The sequence below is a fragment of the Sturnira hondurensis genome, unplaced genomic scaffold, assembly GCF_014824575.4.
Source record: "Sturnira hondurensis isolate 20B ecotype Veracruz unplaced genomic scaffold, ASM1482457v3 Scaffold0001872, whole genome shotgun sequence".
NCBI lineage: Eukaryota > Metazoa > Chordata > Mammalia > Chiroptera > Phyllostomidae > Sturnira > Sturnira hondurensis.
The window spans coordinates 38,864,936-38,877,406 of record NW_028074503.1 but is presented as its reverse complement, the minus strand read 5'-3'; the positions used below and the strand labels follow the sequence as shown (position 1 = coordinate 38,877,406).

Here is a 12,471-nt window from a genome sequence, read left to right as displayed (position 1 = left end):
ACAGAACAGGCTGTATAAATTCTGCTTCCTGTTTATTGTAAAATATAATTTCAACTATAAAACCAGTCATGAACTATTACAACTGAAACAACAAAATATATATCCTCTCCTTAACTCAACTTAAAGGGCCTACTCACCAAGCGGGGCGGGTGCGTGTTAGAGCCCCTACCTCTTCGTTAAGTGTTTCTATCAGACGCTTTGTTTTCAAGAATTTATAATGTGGCCATAAAAAGCATTCCGTGATAAAAGTCAGTCCGTTTCCCTTAAATCTGCCTTTCATCTTTTCTGAAGGGCAAGAGAATGAAGCCTGCAGCGTGTGGACGCTGAGGAAAGGGAAAAGAGTCAGGAAAAACCTACAGGAACATGGTAACACCCACACGGGACAGGAAGCACGGGTCAAGGGGACTCTGCTCTCCCCCAGGCTCCCCGACAGTGTGCGCTGCGCACGGGGCCCTGTGACTGCTCTCCCTGCGGTGCCCCAATTTGGAACGGGGGAGGGCGGGCTGAGACTCTCAGATGGAACGAGGAAAATCAGAGGGTGAGCAGCTGCTGAACGAACACTCAATCACAGAACAAAGTACTCTCAGGTACGGATCTGACTTTCATTCCAGGAAAAAAATGCGGAAGAAACGGGGTAGTTCCAAAATGTCAGTCTGGGGGAAACAGAACTTTAAAACGTCTAACACGCTCCCCAGGGTTCTGCTTGGAGAATCTAGGTCCACTGAGAAGAGATGGGAGACAATAGCTAATCAAAGAACTGCAGAAAAAAGACTAAACTACTAATTTTGGAAGAAATCTGGAAAACACTGTAATTCCAAATGTCAATAAACTAACACACAATGTAAAACTATCAGCCTCAAGACATATGGAATATAAATTATTAGGTATCAAAGATCTGAGTGTTAAGAAAGTATACTTAGAAAGGAGAACCTCAGTATTAAATTTTAAATATATAGTTCTAACAAAGTCCATTTATATATTGGGTTGGCCAAAAAGTCAGTTTAGTTTTTTCCATAAAAGACGTACTTTTCTTTTTCACCCATGACTTTACTGATTGGCGTATTGTGAGCATGTCGGCTATCTCCCGCACAGTGTAACACTGATTGTTCTCAGTTAATGTCTTCACTGGATCACTACCAACTTCAACAGCTCTACCTTAACCGTGGAGCATCGTCCAGAGAGTAACCTCCAGCGCGAACCCTCACAAACCACCTTGGACACGTTCGATCGGTCACAGCACCTTCTCCACACGCTGCACAGGTCTTTTTTGTGTGTGTTTCAGCGCTGTTTTTACTTTTCTTGAAGTAATAAAGTATAATATGCCAAAAATGTTGCAGATTTTCTTCCATCTTCTATATTAAAATGGCTACACAAAAATTCACCAATTTTGGTAAGTCTTTTTAATGCACACTAATATGACAGCTGTCACAGTACAATGTAACAATGTTGTTGCAAACAAAGTTAAAGACAACTAAGCACTAGAGCCACTGTACAGAAAAAACCAAACACTTTTTGGCCAACCCAATAAAAAGGTTAGTAGTCTTTTCCCTCTGAGTGGTGAAATTATAGGTCATTTTTTTTCTTCCTCTGGTACTTTTCTGTACTTTTCCAAAACATATTACTTGGGGAGAAAGACAGGGAATAACTTTCTTAAAAACCTCTACACATGGTTGAAGTAACGGAAAACCATCACTATTCTCAAGAAAGAAAACTCCTAAGACAGGAATACATTTATAATTCTGGTTCTTGGACTAAACTCAGAATCAAAACAAGAATCAGAATCAAGTTAGAAGGTGACCTACGATAGTCACGGGTGCCTGGGGTCTTACTTTGGTCCAATCACCCAAGGACACCAAGAAATGAAGCTCTGGCTGGCGGGACTTCCACCGCCCTCAGGAATGGAGGGAGAGGACCAAGTGGGCACAGCCAGCACCCACATCTTGGCCTCCCACACCCCACTGAAAGGAACCTGGGCTCCTCAAGAAAGGCCAAATTCCAGGGCTGACGCAAGGCAGGTGCACTTGGAGCCTAGAGCATCTTCGTCAGAGGTGAGGAAACGCTTTTTCAAATCTAATGATGCCACAAAGTTACAGGAGACACTGGAACGGGCTCCAGCTGACCGAACCCACTAGGACACTGGGGCACCAAAGCACACGCCCTTACCCACTGAAAGTGGTCAGGAGGAAGTCCGTATGAACCACTGGAAGACAGATGGCGGACGACTGACGAGGCAGACGGACAGAATAGAACGCTGAGGTCCAACTAGTAAATAAGGCAGGACTGCAGGAGAGAGAAAAGCAATTGTATTGGCAAAGCCCGTACCTAGCGACCAAGAATCATCAAAGGATGCTAAGTCCAGGGGGACATTTATGATATGCAGAACGTGTGAATGAGGTTCGAGGACCTCCCTACAAACCGTTTACTAGTGCAAAGGAAGGAGAAAAGAAACTCAGTAATTGTTCGGTGGATACACGGGCACCTTGTGGGGATGAGCAAAATCAACGTCCTCCGTGAAGGGCAGACCAACGTGGTGCGCCCCAGACGAAAGCCCCCTCGAAGGACAAGATACCTGTCACCACTGCAGCCTCAGTGCAGGACCGGCAGCCACCCCAGAGATGGCAGACAAACACCCCGTATGGGGCGATCTACGCAGACAAGCAAAAGGAAAGTGGGGAGGGCTATTCGTCACACAGGCCAGTGTCCTCAAGGACAAAGACTACGGAGATGGACCAAAGTGAAGGAGGCTACGAGGCATGACAATGAAGTGCAACACCTGTCCTCAAACTGGCCCCTGGGACGCGGGGCGATGCTAGTAAGGATGTTTCAGGTCAGCTGACAAAAGGTCCATGGTGGTTAATTTTCTGGGTCAACTTGACTGGGCTACGGGCTGGCCAGAGAGCTGGTGAAACATATGTGTGTACCGTGTGTATTTACAAGTGAAAGAGGCAGGGCACTGGCTTCTCAAAAATCTTGACCCGAAAGCAGCATCTACCACTTGTATTCACACCTGCTCAGCTCCAAGGGAGTCTGGAGAATGTGACCTACAGCGCTCCACCTCTGTCCCAGGGAAGGGAAGGGCCAACCAGGCCTGCCACACAATGACCCCAAACTGATCGCCTCACCTGCCTGTCTACCACTGACGACGGGTTAGTCTTTGTAAGACTTACAGAAGCTTTTTGAGCGGCTGCCTGTGGGAGAGCACACCTGGGTCTAGTACTTCCACACTTCTGAACTGGGGTCACAGATAGCACCCACCGCCTACACATTCAGTGATCCTCAAAACACAGACTCCCCAGGTCCTATCTGTGGAGACACGGAGCGGTTCTGATTAAGAAAGTCTGGGCTCTGACAAAAGAAGGAGAGAGCAAGCCAGCCACCTACAAACCTGAGGAGGGCTGGCGTTAGAGACCAAGCTAGCTCCTTGACTGGGACGTCCAGCCTCCGAAACCATGAGAAAATAAAGGTCTGTTTGCCACACTTCCCCCAAAAACCTCTGGGGTGAGAACAAAAATCTGTAGTTTTAAAGATCTCCCTGGGTGATTCCGATGAGTCAATTTGCTTTCAAGTCTCTCTTACCTTAAAAATACATGTGTGTGTGTGTGTATTGTGTGTATATGTGTACATATGTAGTGTGTGTATAGTGTGTGGACACACATATACACATACACACGCACTCGTATACCCAACACACATTTCCCAGGCAGAGCGGAGGGGCACGGGGATGGACCGAGGGGAGAGAGAAAGGGGAGTCGGGAAGGAGAGTAAATGTGTGCAGCAGCGGGGCAGGCTCTCGCACACGGGCTCCAAACCCGCTCGCCTGCGCCCCAGTTCACCACGCAAATCCGCTCTGCACACACGTGAACAAACGCTGCCTCGCCCCACCACTTGCACCCCCACGGTGTCCACACCACCCATGTGGACGGGCTGATCATGGACTATGGAGACTCTTAATGAAAACCGTTTGCTCTCATTTTTTAAAAGACTGTAATTTCCACTACTTCTCCTTGAATGATCTAAATTTTCTAAGCTATTTTTAAAAGTACATTACCGCCATAGTTTAAATTCTAATGGCTTTATAATTATATGCACTCCTATAACTGTGATTCCTCGTTCTATAATAACTGATCCAATAATTGCATACCAAACTCCGATCCATAATTCACAATCAAAAGAGACCACAAGTGAACTGCACACTTTGAAAGAAGGGGTCTGTGGCTTGTTCCAGCTCGAAACCCAGCTTCCGCGGGGTCCAGTGAGTGGGCGACTGCCACCCTGGGCTACGGCTGCACTGCATATGGAACTGATATGACTCCCACTGTGTCGAGCAATGCCTTTTCCCCACCAGGCTGCTCGTTGCCTTGCCTGCTTTTATTTAAAACTAGTTGGGTGTTAAAAGAGGAGTATGAGCCCTGGCTGGTGTAGCTCAGTGGATTGAATGCGGGCCTGCAAACCACACGATCGCGGTTCGATTCCCAATCAGGGCACATGCCTGGGTTGCAGGCCAGTTCCCAGCAGGGAACTCATGAGAGGCAACCATACATTGATGTTTCTCTCCTTCTCTCCTTCCCTTCCCCTCTAAAGATAAATAAGTAAAACATTAAAAAAAAAAAAAAAGAGTACGAACATCAACACAGTGAAAAGCACTCAGAACTGAGACAGAGTACCCGGCTCTAGCAGATGCAGCTGAAACTGGAAGAGCCAAAAGTCCCAGTCTGTTTTCTGAGACCTGGTCCCACAGCTGCCTCTAAGGGACCCCTGACAAGCGCTCCCTGCGTCTGAAACGCAGACAATCCCTGCTCTGCAAGGACACTTGCTGGCTGCTGGGGCAGGCGCTAACTTCGCTACAAAGTCTGACACGACACAAGTAGATGCTTGACAGTTCTCATGGTTCAGACAAACTCAGCACTCTGAATACAAACAAAAGAGGGGTGCTACTTGGCTCCACAAGACACGCAATTTGACTTATGACTTCCAGAACCATGGCATTATTTTCCTATCCATTTTAAGCTTCAATGAGTGACTGCTGAACCATGATGGTTTAAAAAACATTTATCTGAGCCGAACTGAGGAGAATTGCCACGGAGCAAGACCTCAAATGCTCTGGAGAATGACAGCCTGCCATTTCTTTTATGCATCTGAAATTAAGGAAGATTCCATGGAGTGGGAGAAAAGCAAGGCATGCAGATTGCAGGACCGGTAAGACTGTCTGCTCTCTGGAGGGCGGGTGGCCACGCTTCCCAGGGGTTCTCCTTCCAGCAGTTCCAGGTGTGCTAACCTAAACGCACCGAAGCACCGAAACGGCAGACGGGCCCTGCGACAGGCAGGGGGAACCCTGCCTAAAGAAGTTACAGGCCTGAGGTGGGCCTACCCACCCTGATCTGGCCAGTGAGGAGTTTGTCATCAGATAATCCCATGAGGTTTCTGTGGAATCACTTTCCCCCAGTTGTTTAAACGTTCAGTCGATTAAAAAAGTCAGTTGTGGTATGTGCCAGGTAAGGTTCTGCATAATCTAACAAACCTGACTGTAGAGCACAGTTTCAGAGAATAAATCCTTACCCTTGATGTCCCTCCTGGAGTGTGTATCACCTCCCCTCTTCTCACAGGGCTACCCACTAATGTGAACTTTGTTTGTGAAGTACCTGTTTTATTACTTTAGCACATCTGTATTTCAAACAATTTGCGCATTTGTTCTGCACTTTTCTAAACTGTAAAAAAACAAATGGATAATTACCACACTCATTCTTCTGGAATAAGCTTTTCTCCCTGAGGAGTATGTGCCTGCCGCGTGCCCTCACCCCAAGCGCACTTAACCACGGGGGCACGCAGCAGTCCATGCGCCCCCCCGCCCCGGGGGGGCCACACTGCTCCCAGGTTCTCCGTTCACCAAAGGGGCCGCGTTGAGCACACACTTGTGGCTCCTGGCACCCACGCACTGGAACGTCCTTAGGGTGGTGGTCTGCCAGTTTTAGCACCAAACCACCTGGACAGCCTGCTGAGCGGAAGGCTGGCCCATTCCCCAAGCTTCCCAATCTCCTGGTCTGGGGTGGGACTCAGAAACTTGCATTTCTAACAAGCTCCCTGCAGATGCGGAGCAAGATTTAGAAGCACTGCTCTAAGACAAAGACTTAGGGGAGGAAGGGAATTACTGGGTCAAAGGGCACGTGCCTCTTGACCTTGACTATTTAACTCCAAAGCTATTGTACCAATTGACACCCCCATCGCTGTGGAAGCATTCCAGCTGTTTCCCACCCCCAAACAGACTTCTACACTGTTGCCAGCTAAAGTGTGTGCAACTACCCACCATTCCAGCCTCGGTTTGCCCTTCCCTGATTACCAACCACCGGAGAATCTGGGCGCTCGGGTTTCCCATTGGGCAGGATGCCTGTTTGGGTCATTTGCCCATTTCCGTTGTTTTTACTGATTTCCTGCTGCTTACCCTTCTGGACACTTCTCTCAGTAATGAGCACTGGAAATGCCTAATTCTCACCTGTGACTGTGTGTTCACGTCCTTGGTTTCGTTCTGTAAACACGAGTGCTCATGGCATCATCAAACATGCCCATCTTTTCCTTTCTGGTTGCTGCCTTCAGAGATTTTTTTGAAAACCTCCCCTTACATCAGTCATGCAGCCACTGTCCTACCCTGCGTCCCATAACTGTCAAGGTGTTGCCTTTTGCATTTAAGCCTTTAATTGTTGATTTCTGTGAATTAGAAGTGTGCGCCATTATCCAGAAGTTCCCCATTTGCTAAGGGCCACGGATATCACCAACCGTAAGTTCAGGAGGGTACAAAAAGTGTCCCAAGTAAAATACTGAATAGATGTCCGGTTTATTGACGTTTATTCTGCCCCTTCACTGAGGCAAACAAAAAACTGGAATTTTCCATGTAAAAATTTGGAAGGTTATTAGAAAATTAGTCAGACTATGATCCCCACTCCGCCACACTCCTGGACTGCTTAGAAACATCCCCAAAAAGAAAAACCTGCAAGTTAGTCTCATTCAAAAAAATAGTTAAGCATGAAAGAAAGGGTGGGGAAAGGGCACTCTCCGTTGCCCTGGCTGAGCTACAAACGCACAGAACCTTTCTGAAGCGTAATTTTGCAGTATCTGTATCCAAGCCCTACAACACACGTTCCTGGAGCTGTCAGTGACTCGGCACGTAAGTCGTCCTCAGGAAGCGCCTGGACGAAATGTCTTTCAGGATCTTCACTACAGCGCTTTCTCCCGGAGGCCGGCAATGTGGAGGGACCACTGGGGCATCCGCAGACGGCACTGCAGGGTCCCTGTGCGCAAACGTGCATGGTGTCCAGGGAACTCACTAAAGCAATCAACAAAATGCACACATAACATACAATACGCACATACTCACAAATATGCGCTGAGTGTCTGGTGTGCGCAGGTACCAGCATGTGGTCACTTTGGAGCACAGAGAGATGTCAGAAACCACCTCAACCCCGAGCTCGGAGGTAACATGCACCAGGGACGCGCACGCAGACGGGGCCCCACCCCAGCGCCACGGTGTGCGTGCCAGGAAACACTCAGCCTCTATGTAGCCGTGGGGAAGTTCGGACGAGCCCAGACCGAGGGAGAGTCTACAAGCCCCCGACTAGGACTCCTGCAAAGGTCATCAGAGAAAACTCTGAAAGGAAGTGTGGCGGGCTGGAAGACACCACTGAGACCCGGTAACGAAGTGCAGAGTGGGGCGCTGCGCTGGCTCCTGGACAGGAGGAAGAGACTCAGCAGCGAAATGCCTCCAAAGACTGAGAGTCACTTTGCCAACCGCCTGGCTGCAGTGACAGCGCTGGCGCTGTGGCTACAGGAGAGGCCACAAAGGGGCCACACGCACGGCCGTGTGCACCGAACTCCCAGGGCTGCGTGTGCAGCTTTCTTGGAACTCTAAAATCATGTCAAACTTAACAGGTTTTTTAGTATCTCTTTTTAATCCTCATCGGAGTGTGGTGGGGCTTCACCCACAGGGCCCCCGCCACGGCTGCCACAGATGAGAATAAGCCTACCAAAACATGATCCCCTTGGGGAGGAAAGGTGGTCGATCTCTCAGAGGAGAAGGGCCCAGCGTCTGTTCCTCAATGGGCTTTTACTGGGTTCGTATCGAAAAGGAATACAGGCAAAGCTCATTAATCTTTGTCAGGTGGTAATGATCAAACAATAGATAACATACAAAGAACTCTGAGGGCCTATTCTGAGTCAGGGTCTGCTAGCTAAAGGGCTACAAAACTTTGGGAAACTAACTCATTTCCTGCTTGGACCCTTATCATTTAATACAGGACATTCTTAGCAATCCAGGTTTCACAGGATTTTATGTATCCTTTCTCAGGCCTGGGGAACCCGCCCTTTCCAGCAAAGGGCTACACCGCCCTCTGTCATTGTTTCAGGCTTAAGTCAGGCAGGGGAAATAAGGCAGCCAAAAGATTAGGAGACATCTCGCAGACAGAATGAGGACTCAAGCTCTGTCAAAGTCAAGGAGCAAGGGTCCATCACCCCCTTTTGCTATAACCCCCCAAGTCCTTCCCTGGGCCCCCCCATGATCATGCTTGTCTTAGGTCATCCCTCCCTGGAGGAATCTTACCCGTAATTGGCTAACCGATCATGTACTGGGGGACAGGCAAGGTGAAGTAAAAGAGGCAGAGGCGGTGCCCTTGCCAGGGAGATAAGCTCTGTCTCCTTAGTGGCTTATAGTCCCAAGGTCGCTCACTCAGCCTTAGTCAATGGGGGGTTACAGCTTCGGAAACCAGGCAGGGTGGTTCCCAACGACTGAGGCCATTTTTTCATTGCTTCTAGGGAGAGAGGAAGAAAGAGAGGGAGAGAAAGAAATATCAATCAGTTGCCTCTAGTACAAACCTTGACCAGGGATCAAATCCACAACCTAGGCATGTGCCCTAACCGAGAATCGAACCCGCAGCCTTCTGGCTATGGGATTTTGTTCCAACCAACTGAGCCACACCAGCCAGGGCCAAAGTAAAAAAGTTTTTAAAAATAATTTCAGATGAATGATAAAAAGGTATAAGATACCATTCATTAACATAAAAACACACTTTCTCCTCCAGTATTTCTACTAAAAAAATCCCAATAATTACAAACAAGGCTTAAGCTGAAATAAACTGTAATTATTCAATAAAAATCTATAACTGAGATGATCTAGAGAGCAGAGTGACTCCCCTAGGGCACTGAAGTCTCTCCAGATAAGCAACTTACCTTATTTCCCCCTTTCTCTTTCTTAATTGCATTTACATTTACATCTACAATGGGCACACAGCTGGGCTAGGGCCTCATAAGATTTGATGCGTAAGAAAAGATAACGTCAGTACACAAAATACAGAACTGTGTCAAGTAACAAGGCAGGAGGCAATTTTTCACTGCAACATGATCTAGCAACCATCTGGACACCCTTTTCAGCATCGGCGTCGGTAAGACTGAGGACCCCCTTCCACAGTGACATGCTCTGACCTCCGGAATGATCTCCAAAAGTCGTTCTTACAAAGGTCAAACTTTGATGCCAAGAAATACCCCACTTCTACCCCTTTTGTCATTGGAGGACTTTGGTGTTGGTGCATTACTGCTGTTCGATGAAAACCTGATTCTCTGAGTACCGGGAAGAAGGTGCGGCCGGTATTACCCATAGAGGTTTATTAGAGATTGAAGGCAACATCATGTAAGGCCACATTCCTCAAAGTGTGGTCTCAGCCAGTAGCTCCAACAGAACCCAGGAACTGTCAGAAATGCAAATTCTCAGCCCCACCCACAAGCCCCCAGGCCCCTGGTGCACCTCCTCTGAGAAGCACTCAGAGGAGCAGAAAGGTGGGGTCTGCAGGTGAAGCCTTTGGGAGATGGAGGCTTAGATGAGATCTTGTGGGCTGGCCCCAAAGACAGGATCAGAACCCTTACGAGAGGAAGACAGCCCAGAGTCCCCTTGTTCTTAGCCCCGTGAGGACACAGCCAGAAGGCAGTCACCTGCAGGCCAGGAAGAGCCCTGCCCGGAAACCTGCACCTTGGTCTTGGACTCCGCTATCTCTAGAACTGTGAGAAAGAAATGCCTGTTTTTGCAGCCAGCCAGGTGATGGTGTTTTTTTTCCAGCAGCCCCAGGAGACGAAGATGCTCACTCAAATGTCCCCTCTGCTGTGGGCACCCAACCGAGACCCACGTTCAGAAGGGAGTTCCTGGCCTCACAGAAAGAACCTGTGTGGTGAGACCACAGAAAGGAGTGAACAAGTATGAAAATTCAGAATGCAAAAACGTATGGATCTAGGTATTTCCATCACTACATAAGGACCACAGCTTCATTTAATCTATTAATAGATTTAGAACCTGGGATTGTTCTCGCAACCTGTGAGATCGCAGAGGAGATGGGGGATCACATTACACGGGTGTTTTATACAGGTGAGGGGTCTCCTCTAATCAGGGCGACCTAACCAAACAGGTCTCCAGCAGGCTCTTACCACCCCTTCCCCAGCAGCCAGACACACCGCCGTCTGTGTTCCAAACTCTCCAGTCCAGCACTAATGTCGCTTATGTTCCTGTCTCCTCACCAGACATGGAAATCCGGGAGGACAGTGCGTTCCTCTCCCCTGCACCTAGAAGGGCGCAGGCTTACAGCAGGAGCCAATGTGTGTCAAAGTGGAGCCACTTTGCTGAGTACCAGTGACACTCCGTCCAACCTTGCAGCTTTTCTGTAAACCTTAAATCGTCCGTAATGTTTTTATTTTATTTTTTCCAAAAAAAGGCACCAGGAGCAACCGCTAACAGCAATAATCACAACTGTCTGACATGGCACACAAGAAGACATCAACTACTAAAGAGCCCTGCCTCAGTGTTTTTTAGACGTGTCAGGAGGATTTGTAACTTCACTTGTAGCAATCTTGAAAAGAATTAATACCTGAGACTTGAATCCTGACGTTAATTTTGGTCAAATTATTTGATCTGGTTCTCATTTAGCACAAAAGGGAACAGCGATCTCTTCAAGGCTGATGTGCTAACTGAAATACAGTGTGTATCCAATGAGCTCTCCTAATGGTGCTCTAACTCGCACACGTGAGTGCCCTTCCCTGTAGAGACAGCGCTCCGACGAGACAACACCCCACCGTCGAGCACGTGCACAGCACACAGTAAGGGGACCAGCCGACAAGTGCGTCAAGTCACACCTCAATCACTATTAAGGCTGTGATCACCCACAAAGCAGAAAAATCCCACGTGTGTGTTTATCGACGTCCACCCGCCAGCATGTCCTATTCCAGAGCTCCCAATGGAATCAACGGGCTGTTCCAAGCTGCACGCAGCCGACAGGGGTCAGCAGCGCGGGCACCCGGCTCCCCTAGACTGCAGTCCAGAACGCGGCCGGCGCTCGGGACCAGCTGGCGGGAGGGGCCGCGGCGCGCGCCCGCAGGGACCAACAGCACCGCCGGGACACAGACGCGCGGCTGCCCGCATTCCCCCTCCAGGCTACGGGCGGCGAACCCCGAGAGGCCGCAGCCCACCGGGCCTCCGTTGCGGAAAGAGACGTGGGTGGCGGCAGCGCGGTGCGGAAGCAGGGACACAGAGTGGGCGGCGGCTAAGGAAACCGCCACCAAGACTGCGACCGACACTTGGGCAGCCCGGCGCTGGGGCGTGTTTTTGTCACACTCGGAGCGACCGGGCGGTAAGAAGAGCCCGGACCGCGGGCAGGGGCGCGTGGGGCGCCGCTGCCGCGTTGACAGCCGAGCGCGGCCGGGAAACTGAATTCCCGCGGGTGCGCGCGGCCTGTGCGGAGCTGGCAAGGGAGGGCGGGCGCGGAGGCCGGCGGCGGCGACGACCGGCGGGCGCGAAAGGGGCGAGTCTGGGCGGCGCCGGGAGGGACCGGCGAGCGGGGAGGGGCGGAGGCGGGGGGAAGGGGAGGAGGAAGAGCGAAGGGCCCTGGCGGGGCTCCCGGCGTCCAGCCGCGAGCGCCCCGGCCCTCAAGCCACCGCCCCCAGGCCCCGCGCTGACGCTGGACGGTCCCCGCCTCCAAACCCCCCGCCCCGGCCTGACAGTAACTTACCTGTTTGCCGACAGGATCGCCCCTGCTTGCCCCTACGACTGACTCCTCCGGCTCACCGTCTTCCCTCTGGGAGGAAGGGGCGGGACTTCCTGTCTTTCCTTTGAGCCACTTCCGGCAGCTCCCTTGTTGTCTCCGTTGTGGACCACTCGCGAGACACTAAAACCAAAAGAACAGGATCTCGAGACTGGTTTAGTAAAACCCACCTCAAGTTCCCTTTTATTTTTCCCCGAATGGCCAGAGGGCCTGGGTGCCGTATTTTCTGTACATCAGCTCTTGCCGGAAGTCCCTCGGACATGAAGCCGGAAGTCCCACCCCTCCCCGAGAGGAAAACGGAAGGCCGAGGGAATCAATTTGAAGAAGGGGGAATGGGCGTCAGGCTTCGAGGCTCGCGGCGTCCGACCCGGCAGGGCTACTGTTGGTTTACAGGGTCCCCGAGCGAGTTCCT

The 12,471-nt window shown here is 50.3% G+C and overlaps 1 protein-coding gene across 1 annotated transcript in view; it reads right to left on the bottom strand.

Annotated features, from left to right (window-relative positions):
• ZNF407 (zinc finger protein 407) overlaps positions 1-12,077 on the bottom strand; it is a 302,977-nt gene extending 290,900 nt beyond the window's left edge. The window contains exon 1 of the mRNA XM_037035872.1: positions 12,027-12,077. The gene's annotated coding sequence lies outside the window, so the exon portion shown is untranslated. The remainder of the gene's footprint in view (positions 1-12,026) is intronic.
• Between the last annotated feature and the right edge of the window lie 394 nt (positions 12,078-12,471).